Source organism: Apis dorsata, unplaced genomic scaffold (genome assembly GCF_000469605.1).
Source record: "Apis dorsata unplaced genomic scaffold, Apis dorsata 1.3 scaffold_254, whole genome shotgun sequence".
NCBI lineage: Eukaryota > Metazoa > Arthropoda > Insecta > Hymenoptera > Apidae > Apis > Apis dorsata.
Window position 1 is genome coordinate 140,761 of NW_006263532.1, and position 11,484 is coordinate 152,244.

Here is an 11,484-nt window from a genome sequence, read left to right on the forward strand (position 1 = left end):
CGGCATCCGATACCAAGAAATGAATGGAATTTAGAGAGAGAGAGAGAGAGAAAGAGAGAAAAGATCGGATCGTCGATCTCGAAATCGTTCGCGACGACTTCTTTAATCTCATGATACGTCACCACGGTCTATTTCGCGAGAATCGATCCTTTATTCAAGAGCCGCGGCCACGAATGGGATCCGTGAATGAAAACACGATCGGTCTCGACACGACGATCGTGTCGTCTTTTTTCCCTTCTTCTCTCTTCTTTTTCTCTTCTTTTTTTCCTATTTTCTTTTTTCTTTTTTTTTTTTATTTCCTCCCCATCTCCCCTGTTTCGTCCACTTGTCCGACCGAAAAATGGAGGGTGTTACATCGACGCCTGGATCGATTGCTCCCTCGCATCGCGATATACCGATATTCAATTAATCATTTTAGTTCATACTGGGTGAGGTTTCAGCGTGCGACAAAAGCGTGAATCGATGGACACCGGCGGAGCGTGACGGAACGCGGCAGACAATACGTTTTCCATCGATGAAATTTCTCCGAACAAAAGCTAACACGCTCTTTTTTCAGCCGGAGCCAAGCGATTTCAATTTCGAATTAGCAAGTCAAAGGGGGGTCCCGGCACGGCTCTCATCCGTCCCTGTCATCGACCAAACACCAATCCCACCGATTGATTATTATATCGTGTTGCGAATTTACACAACTCTCTCGCGTCTCCACTTGACAGGGATGAGAAGAATTTGCAATCATCCGCCCGTGCTAATAAGAAATAACCGGAAACACGCTCATTTTTTGATTTATAGAAACGGGATACGAATATGGAGAACAAAAAGAAAGGAAGGAAAAAATAAATGGGTTTTTTCGCTTTTGTATACAGAGAAATGTATAAACTTTGAGTCGTATATATATTTCTCCAGATTTATGTTTCTTTCATTCCAAATAATTGGTATTATATTTCAATTTTAGTATACCAATTAGCCTAATTAAATTTCACGGCCGATGCAATTATCGACTGCAATTCCAAACTCTCAATTTTAATCGTGAAACAATAATTATGTCGCAAGTTGCCCTCAAAAAGTTAATAACAAAAAAGTAAAAAAAAAAAAAGAAGGAAGGAAAGATATCGAAAAACACAGACGAGCGATGGTTCCCGCCGCCATAATTACGCACGAAAAGCGAAAAAACATCACCGAGTGACTCAGGACGGTCCCCGAAGCGAAATTAGCAATTCAAAGCGATCCTTTTCGTCGTCTTTCGACCCCTCGGCCACCCCTTCCTAATTCTCGCGGATAATATATACCTCTGCCGCGACGAAATCATGGTTTTTGGGACGGCGGCTTAATCTCGTCGCCCCTGCCCAAATCACCGGGTATTCCGTCCATCGCGACCGCTCGCGACTCTCCCCGTCCTTCGTAATTTGTAAGTGCGCCTTTGGTGCGTCCTACCACACACCCTCCTCACCCTCCTACCACGTCGAATCGTTCAACGTGTCTTTGGCGTTTCCACGACCAAATTACAGATCACGCGATCCCTGCTTTCGAGAATTTCCTTTTCTCCCCATTAGCATTCTTTCCGGCTGTCATTACGTATACAGGCCGATTCCTATTCGAGCATTGGCCGGGAATTTAAAGGCAATTAACACGCGCCACGGGTGGACCAGATAAGGACACGTGGGCGTGTGCGTGGCTCCGCACGGCTCCAAGATCGTTGGCTCCTTCTGGTTCCAAGCCGTTATACGTTGTATAATGAGCTCCTACGAGATTCTTTCGATGCTCCTTTTGGATACGTTTCGATGTTTCGCGTGGCGAGGAATGAGTCGTGAGCAGATCGTACATACGTTTCTCGTTAATGGTTTCTGGAATTATGGAGGAGGGGATATTATATTTGATTCTGTAGGCTGTTTAGTTGAGCGATAAGTATTTCGATCGAATGTGTAATCGTGAATATGCAAAAAAATTAAAATAGAAAAGAAAATAGCACGAATCTCGATAGGATATTGAATAGAAATAGTGAAAATGGCACGATATTTAATTAATAAAAAATTCCACAAGGATTTCGAATTGAACAATGGGCTGGAGTTACGTGCAACCCTCAAACTCGAGATCCTCTAATTATTTTGGACGGTTACGGAGTTGCAGGAGAACACATCGGTAGGAATGAAAGTTTTAATAAACGTTCTGCACCTATGTTACCTCATTTGCAACTTGTATTTCGTATCCTATTTTTTTTCCCTCCCGCATCAAATAAATAAGAATTTTCTTCCATAATTTCTCGAATTTTACGTGAGATATCCTATTATTTCTACAAAAATAGGAACTAATATAGTAATGTAAAAATCTTCCCTAAAAATTTAAATCTATAATTTAATAATAATCGGTTACGTATACTTAAATAATTCTTCTATAATATGATTATTGGATATTTATTCATTCGATAAAAATCAATAATTCTACATTCAACATATAATTGAACGTAAATTTTATTCTAACAGTTCCTCTAATCTGGCTGGACAACAATTTAACTTCAAAAAATATTCTGTTTAAATTACACGTTTAAACTTATTACTTTCTCACATTTTTACCTAATTTATTCATTCACGTTCGTTCACATCGAACAATTACAAAAGTTCAACACACAATCGCAAAATCGATCCGATTTTCCAAAATGAAGGAACGAAACTCTGGAGAATACACGTGAATCGCGTATTTCAACTCTGGCAGAGGAGCAAAGTTTACCTCGCATTAGTATAATTAGGGAAGCGAGGCGAATCCTGTCGATGCCACGATTTCGACTGAAATTAGCCGAGCTCCGTCTCTGTTTGATTGTATCAAACAGCCGCGTTAATCTCGCAATCGCGTCGACGCGTTGTGCGTTTCGAGTCTACAATTTTCACCCTTGATCGGGTGAAAATTCGCGACTATCGGTATGGAGAGCTCAGAAAAGAAAAACCGAGCATACCTGTACGATCGTAATCGCTCAGGTATGCACGGCCAGGTATACGTTCAATTATGCTCTGACACGCCATTGCGCGGGACGGTGCCAAGTATGGTAATACGAGGCACACGCTGTAAACGCGTACCACCGACGTTACGAACGGAAACACGGATAAAACGCGTGATTTGCTTGGTCTTCGAAGGGAAAGGGAAGACGTTCGTGCAGCTCGAGAAAGGGAAGAACTCACGCTATTGAATTAACATATGTTCCGCTCACGGCAGGACACCTCTCTCTCTCTCTCTCTGTCTTTTATCGTATATGATTCTAAATATCTTTTTAATCTTTAATTTATTTATATATTCGTTTCTTTTATTATATCGTTTGTTCCTTTTTATGGCGTTGCGAAATTGTAAATATAAGGAGTTTTTTATTAATTCGTTGGATGAGAAAATTTTGATGAGAGTGTTTTTCAAGAGGATACTACATTGAGAGAGATTGATTGACAGTGAATGATTTTTACTCTCAACGTGGTGACGAATAACTTTCGAAAGTAAAACCCTCGTTAGAGTTTTACTGTCAAATATATTCGCATGTCAAATATATTCCTTGAAATGATTTTCTTGGAAATATCCAATTGAACAATTAAAATACATTACGTAATTTTGAAAAAGGTTGCTAACCGAAAATGTTACACGAACAAGGAATATTTTGGTTGGAAATAAAGTTAAAAAGAAAAGAAAAGAAATAACCCTTATCGCGTAGTTATTTAAAGAGAAAATTTGCAAATTCGTGTGCGAAATAATTTTGACATTTAACGTGTTCTCTACTAATATTATACACATAAACATTTACACACATATGTACAATTTCCACGATATTTTGGAAGTAAAATAGTTAAATTGAGAATATCATCATTGTTTAAAGGGGTTAAGGTCGGTTCTAAAATTAAACTGGGTGAATGCGAAAGAGGCAAGGTACACGCTATTCCGGAATCTTATTAATCCTTAAATTTATTCCACCCTCGAGAAAGAGAGGGCGTAAGAGCGTAGTTCTGCATTTTGTCACACACTCGTGAGACCTACCGCATTGAAACGCAATAAACTGGGGCTCCATGCACTTGACTCTCTGCCGAGTGACGGAAGCATTATTTGAAAAGATTTAATATTTAAAAAGGAAGTTGTGTAGATCAAGAGTTAGGAAAAAAAAAGCGGATATCTAAATTTCCATATACGAAACTCTTTTCCTCGAAACTTTTTGAATCCTTAAGGGATGCAGTAGTTTATAAATAAATGAAATTATTGAATAAAAATTCTGCAAATTGCTAAAAAAAATAACAAATTTCGTTATAAAATAGCCCTACAAAATTTACACGGAATATTTATTAAATTTCCATTTTTTTTGCAGAACGAAAGCATTACTCGACCGTTCAATTATTCGAAAAGGGAATTGCAAGTTGGATATCCGCAACAATTTTTTCAATAGAAATAACAAAAATGAATAAGTAAAAATAGTGACGTCGCAGGATTAATATCTAAATAAAAGTTATCGATGCCGGGAACTCGTAATTCAAAGGAAAAGAAACGTAACAACGCTCGTTCCGTGCATTAACACCGGGACTCTTAATTTATTAGCCGTATAAAATAAAGTCAGATCGATACGAGGCGCGAAATCTACGCGAGAAATATACGAGATCGTATCGCGTGCGCTCGCAAAACGAGAATTCGCGTGAGCGGTTCGCACGAGAGAAAGAGAGAGAGACAGAAAGAGAGGAGAGAGAACGTTCCTGCACACCCGATATCGACCTTTAACGTCGCCTTATCTGTTACCCGCGATTTAAACAGTGACCTAACGATTCAACTTCTTCGAAGCCCACACGGCTACGTGTTTAACGTCATTATCGAGTTTCGTCTTTGAATACGCGTGATAACTGCACGAGGTAATGAAAATTGGGATGTAAGGCTTAGAAGAGAGACAATCACAACGTACGTATGATGAAAACGAATTACGAATGATCGAAGAATGATTGCGATTTCATATGAAATTTCTTAAAACTACCTCTTTTAGATGTTTAATTTACACTAATGAAAAATTCCTAATCTTTCTCCTCTACTTTTCAATACGTATCTTTCAATATCTCGAACGGTACACATTTCGGATTAAACGCATTAGCATTATCCTTTCCTTAACTTGCGAATTACACGGGTGCAAAAACTCGTGGATAGAAGGGGAAGAGAATCGCATTAGCCAATTCGTGGAAAGGCACGCAACAACAACGCAGAATCGCCTTCTTCTTCGCGTGATTTCTATGCAGATGCGGCGAGCGTCGAAAGCGCACGACGGCCGCCCCCTCGGCAAAATGAAAAAGGAAAGATAGGGAAGGGGGTGGAAGCGTTGTTGGCCGGGACAAACGAAGAGCTCGAGGAAGAAGGGTTTAAAGGAGATAGCCGGTAAAGATCTTGGCGTAGGACAAGCGAATAATGTATAGCCTTGGTGGCGGTATCCGGCTGCGCCATCTCCGCTCTCTCCGCGCCGCTTTCGCGCGACAATCTTTTCTCACTTTGGCGAAGAAGCCATCTTTCAACTTATGGAAATTCTCTGGGACCCGGGATCCCAAACTTTCCAACTGCCGCCGCTGTTGCTGATGTCGTTGCTAACGCGTTGCTACACGCGACCGGGGGGTATATACGTATCGAAACAGGAGGACGACGAACGAGGAGGAGGAGGAGGAGGAAGGGGGGACGACAAAGCCGTGTGTCGGGGCCGATCCTTCTTTTTCTTCTGCGAATCTCTTTTACAGGGTTTAGACCGGTGACGTAACGATGTTGCAAAACGGGACATTTGTGTTCTTGAGGAAGTTTGCGCTTTTGGGTCCGATCGTTGAACCGTTTCTCGAATAAATAAAATATCACGTGCGAAGGTTCGTCATCATCGCCTCGTCATCTAATAGCCTTCTATAAAATATCGTTGAGAATGGATTTTAACGTGCATGCGAATTCCGCTGGCCAATCGTGCAATTAATTTAACGAGGAACACTATTGCGTAAACAATAATTAATTAATTGTCGATGCGTTAATTAGTTGTCGTTGAAATAGTTTTGTTAATTTCTAGTATTAATTATTAATTAATTTTCGAGTGAACGATCGTTTCGATATTTATCGATAGACGATAGATAGATCGATATATGAGTGATTCCTCCACCGATAAATCGAGATTTTTCGTAATTCGTTCGTAAAAGCAACGAAAATTTCCCCCTTTCATTTATTAAAACCAAAATGAACGATCTTCCTGCCAAGCAAGCAAGATCTTTTTACGCTTTAAAATCACGATATCCATCTGATTTTCCGTAATTTTTGCCAACACCGATTTCTCTTTTGCATTCAAAGCATTTTCGATGCGAAACGCCGCCGGTCACGGAAAAGCTGGATAAAGGTACGGAGTGGAAACAGATTGCGCGGAGGGAGAAATAAAAAAAAAAATTTGATATGAACGACGAGACCCTCGCGTTACCCATGCAACGCAGTGTGAACAAACATTAAAAAAAAAAAAAAAAAAAAAAAAAATGATAAAAAAAATATATCTCTCTCTTTTGAATCGTTCTGAATTAATAGAACGTTGATACGAAGAAAAAGAGATATCAAAAAACGAAACTCCACTGGACGTCATTTCCATATATCGTTGGGGTGTATAATTTCTCGAACTTGAAATTAATATTTTCAAACACGTTAAAACATCGCACATCGCGTTTCTCTGTATTTTTCATTCAGAGCAAGATGGCGAACGAAAATCTCGTTCCCTTTCATAAAAGCGATATATCTCTCCCTTTTATGCACGTTGCCACACATGTGTATCATCACGTAACCGTCAAGATTATAGCATAAAAAACGAACCGGTGCGCCTTTTATTTCTCATCATTTCCGCGTAATATTTTTTTTTATCGCGAATCCACCACCAGCTTCGTATAAATAGAGGTCGAGGAGGATGATATCTTCGCTCGAGATTTACAGACATCCGTGATATCGCGACGAGTGGAAGGACTTTTCACCGACCAATGGACCCCGTGAAAAGAGTTTCATTCAAACTTTTCTTATTTTCGACTACGGATCCGCTACACGACAATGCTCTTAAATTCTCGGTCTTGCTTGGATATGGCCATTATACTTGGGGCGTTTTATAAGAACCGTTTGACCGGTAACCGTGGAAATTAGGTCATTCGTACTACGTCTTCGTCTTCGACGAATATCGAGAGATGTGTAAATTTCGCACGACGAAGGTTCATTACGAAGTTTCGTAAAAGTTTTAGTTATAGGAGCGTCGTAGAGATTGTATTATAAAAATTGTCGAGTATCGCGGTTTATGAAATATAACAGGGAACTTGATTAACCGGTTTAATAATAGAACTAATCAAACTCGTAAAAATACTGGATTTTGTGTTTCCTGTTTTTTTTTTTCTAATCTCTATAAAAATATGCGAATATACTTTCGACCGATCCGACTATTAAAATAAATCATTTCGTTTTATAAAAGTCAAGTGCTAATCATAATTTTGGTAACAAAAATTTTATGATTAGTATCGCTTTATAGAAATGAAAGAATTAACCTTAATTCTTTTTATATATAATTTATTTTATAAAAATAAAATGAACTTCATACATACCACGATAGACGATATTTTAACAATATAATTACAGTCAAACAAATTTATTCGCATATTTCATTTTATTAATTTTGCACTTGCGAATGCTCTGTCACGCGATCGTTCGTGTCTTACGACTCTGTTTGTATTATTTTACGAAAGGAACTCTTGTTAATCGAGATCATTCATAATCATGATTCGGTTAATCAAAGTCCTACAGTTGTAAATTAAAATAGGATATTGTATATTTAAGCAAGATCGATAAGATTGTAAAATTAATCGTGTTATTAATTGTAAAATTAATATGTTATCTCTAAATCTATGAATTATCGCGAAAATTGCATCAGTTTCCAAAAATTTACGAGCTATAATGAAAATTTAAAAGTTTGCAAATTTATCTACACGTTATTCGAAATACGTATTCGGCCACGAGATGAATCGTGAGTTCCCGGAATTCGGAATCACAGTTTTTAAAAGTTTTCTCGACTGTTACGAAATTTCGTTCTGGTCACGCGGTTCACACAAAGCGAAACGGACTATTTTCCACGGTATCAAGATAAACATTCGCAGTTGTTGCTTAGAAAAGCTTGATTGTGGAAATTCGAATTGCAAAAAACGGGAGAATATTGCCGGAACGTCGAACTGGGTTCTATATTGCGTACGCAACCGAAAACTGTATATACACGCAAGTTAAGCGTTCGAATTCGTGAATGTTAAATTTTGAGAGAACATTCGAACTCTTAGAATTGCGAGAAATCTTTTCGAAATTGAAAAATTAAATATATGAAAATTCATGAATATTCGAATACGAATGATTTTAAAATAGCAAAACATTATAGGTTAACATATAACATAAATGTGTTTTCAATTATTTTGTTAAAGTAAAGAAATGAAAAATAAAATAATATGCATATTTATGAATGTAATAAAAATATTCTTGAGTTAATATAAGTTTTATTCTTCCGTCTCTTTTCCACTTTTCATTTCAATTTATCAACCGCGATCGAATTGAAATTTTGTAACATATTTTCTAATTATACAATATTGATCTTTTAAAAAGACGAAAACAATGTATGTTCGCGAAAAGGAATACACGGACGAGACGTAGAAGAATGTTGACGGACATAAATATTGAACGTGTAAGCCGATAAAACAGACTGACAAGTTGACGAGAGTGAATGAGATCGATCTTTTTTGATTTCGTGGCTCTACGATCGAACGAAACGAATTAAATATTCGTACTTTCGTTATTTTTATTACCGATGATAATAATAAAAAATAACGAAAAACGAACGAAACATATTAGAATAATTATATTTTATCAAATTTTTATGTTTGTCTTTTTACTAATAAATATCTTGAAAATGATATTTATTATCTAAAAAAGAAATACAATATTAACTTATTTTCTATGTAATCGTAACTTTAAAACATGATTTGATCACAAATTGTTACTCGATCGATTCCAATCTTTTACGTATGTATCACGATAAAATGACTTTCTCGATAATCTACATAAGGCAGCCATCTTTTCCTCTTTTATGACTCTTTTTGGCGCGTAAATGTCGCTCACTCGATGTGTGATAGCATCTATGGTCAAAGCTTCAGACGATCAAGCAAAGAGCATAGATAAAAGGGAACGCGAGAAGATACGATTGACTATCTCTAAAGGGTTTTCTATTCCGAAGCAAACAGTATAAAGCATTGCATTCGAAACGTAAGTGGACGACCGATCGACATCGATGTTGTCAAAGAGATTTTTCTGCAAAGATCTCTCGAACTATTTCTACAGTGTACCGATCTTATCGGCCGCGGAACTGAGTAAAGTTAGGCACAAGTGTGCCCAGTTGACACAAAAAACGAAGCAAAGATGGAAGCGAAGAAAGGAAGATAGAAAGAATCGAAAAAGAAATGGATAAAACTTACCACTCGGTGAACGAAGTACTCTGAAGTTGCTGCCAGTTTTAATAGTCGAGCTTCTCGAGAGAAGTACAAGTGGCAGGAAGAATTTTACCAAGGTATCTTGACCGGTAAAAAAAAGGATAAAAAAAGGCTTCTTCTCTTCTTTTTCACTTTTCGCCTTGTTTACACACTTCTGTCACTCTCACTCACTAAATCACGAACGAGAAACCGTTTGAGTGTGGTCCGAATTTCACCGTTTATCCGACTGTAACGCGAATGTAACGCGATCAACGACAAACTGCGCACAATAACGGTAAGAGCACGACAAACGTTCAGTTTTAAAGTTTACACTAAATTGCCCGCAGGGAAAGTTTTTCTTTCACTGTTCCAAGAAAGCCTTCGTTTTTTGTTTGTTTATTATCTGCGTATTCGCGTAACGGTCTCGTAAATACGTCCAGACACGACAGTTTTGTGTACGCTGTCACGGTTATATTAGTTTATCGGTAGGGATCAGCTACACTTATGACTCACGTTGTACAATTTCGTCACACGCGATTAACTTCACTGTAGTTCCAACGATATGTTCGCATGCTTCGAAAATTTCGTTCACCAAGAAAATATCACTCTTCTCTCTTCGAAAATAACACGTTGATAGCGAACACGTTGCTCTCCGTGTTAAACTGTACGAAAATCGAGTCGAAAATTGTCGAGCCACCGTCCGATAACTAACGTACGAAATATAATACGAAACGGCGCGCGAGTCGACCGTACGGTACGGCGCTCGCCTGTAAACTAAACACCCGTCGCGACCTGAGGCCGGGACCCGACTGGTTTCTGCTAGGGAATCTCCCCACTCCTCGCCACTCTTCTCGCGCGACCCTAGGCACACCAACCCCTTGTCCAGCTTTCTCTCTCTTTCTCTCTCTCTCTCTCTTTACCTCCCTCGCACCTCTTTCACTCTCATACCCCCTCGTCGTCCTTTTGCCCTTACTCTCACCCTACCACGCTTCATTTCTTTTTCTCTCTCCCTCCATCCATCCTTTTCCTCACTATTCCACGTTCCAACTGCCTAACGCCGACCCTTCACGTACGACCGAACGACCACCCGTTTCTTCGGTATATACCCTCGTACCTCTTCCTCAATACTTCTTTCTTCATCTTTCTCGCATTCTCTCGCTCTTGCACTCGGTCTCTCTCTTCTTCTTTCCTTCTTCCCCTCCTCCCACACTGCATCTTTCTTTCCCGTCCCGCGTTCTCACTTTTTCCCGACACCGCGTCTTAGCTCCACTCTTTTCCAAGGACTTTCCGGATCTCGTTCCCGTCAGTCGCCGCTCTTTCAGAAATATTTCGGCGCTGATACAACCCGCCGCGCATGTACACGCGATTCGACTCGACTCAGGGTCCGCTTTTCCAACGAGCGGCCAATCCCCGTGGCACATGCCCGCCACTTTCCAGTCCTTCCATTCTTCTAAGATCTGAAAAAGAATGGTGGTGAAGAGGTGGTAGATGGTGGAGCAGGAAACCGGAGGGCGAGACAAAAAGGAAATGGTGGAGTAGGATAGATCTTTTTATCATAGCTCGCGAAGGATGGATTTGGAAGCAGGCAAGTGCTGCAACCCGGCGAATGTTGTTTCGATTTCTTTGTGTTTCGATGAGATCGATGGCTTGCATAGGATGTTCGTAGGACTCGAATATCGTGCGAAACCTCCTCCTCGAAATCGTTTCGTTCCGTTTAAAACTCGGTAATGAAATAGGTGAAGGGGGTCGGGCAGGAAATCACGGCGCGCCGATTAAAAATAACGCGAAATTTCGCGAATCACGAAGACACTTTTTATCTCGAAACAGTGCCCGTACGAGTGGTGCATGGCCGCGTTTGAAAAGTAATTAACGTTTGACAAAACTGTGTTTCAATTTGTACCGCTGCCCGTTTTAAGTCTGTGTTAAATTGCGATACGATTAAATTCGACGGTGGAAATAAAGTTCGCTTAATTCGTTATACATTACCTTAACATTCGTACTTTTTTTTTTT

The 11,484-nt window shown here is 39.3% G+C and overlaps 1 protein-coding gene across 1 annotated transcript in view; it reads right to left on the reverse strand.

Annotated features, from left to right (window-relative positions):
• Positions 1-10,297, reverse strand: part of LOC102676329 (MOXD1 homolog 2-like) — a 148,444-nt gene extending 138,147 nt beyond the window's left edge. Inside the window, exon 1 of the mRNA XM_006616171.2 lies at positions 9,480-10,297. The gene's annotated coding sequence lies outside the window, so the exon portion shown is untranslated. The remainder of the gene's footprint in view (positions 1-9,479) is intronic.
• Between the last annotated feature and the right edge of the window lie 1,187 nt (positions 10,298-11,484).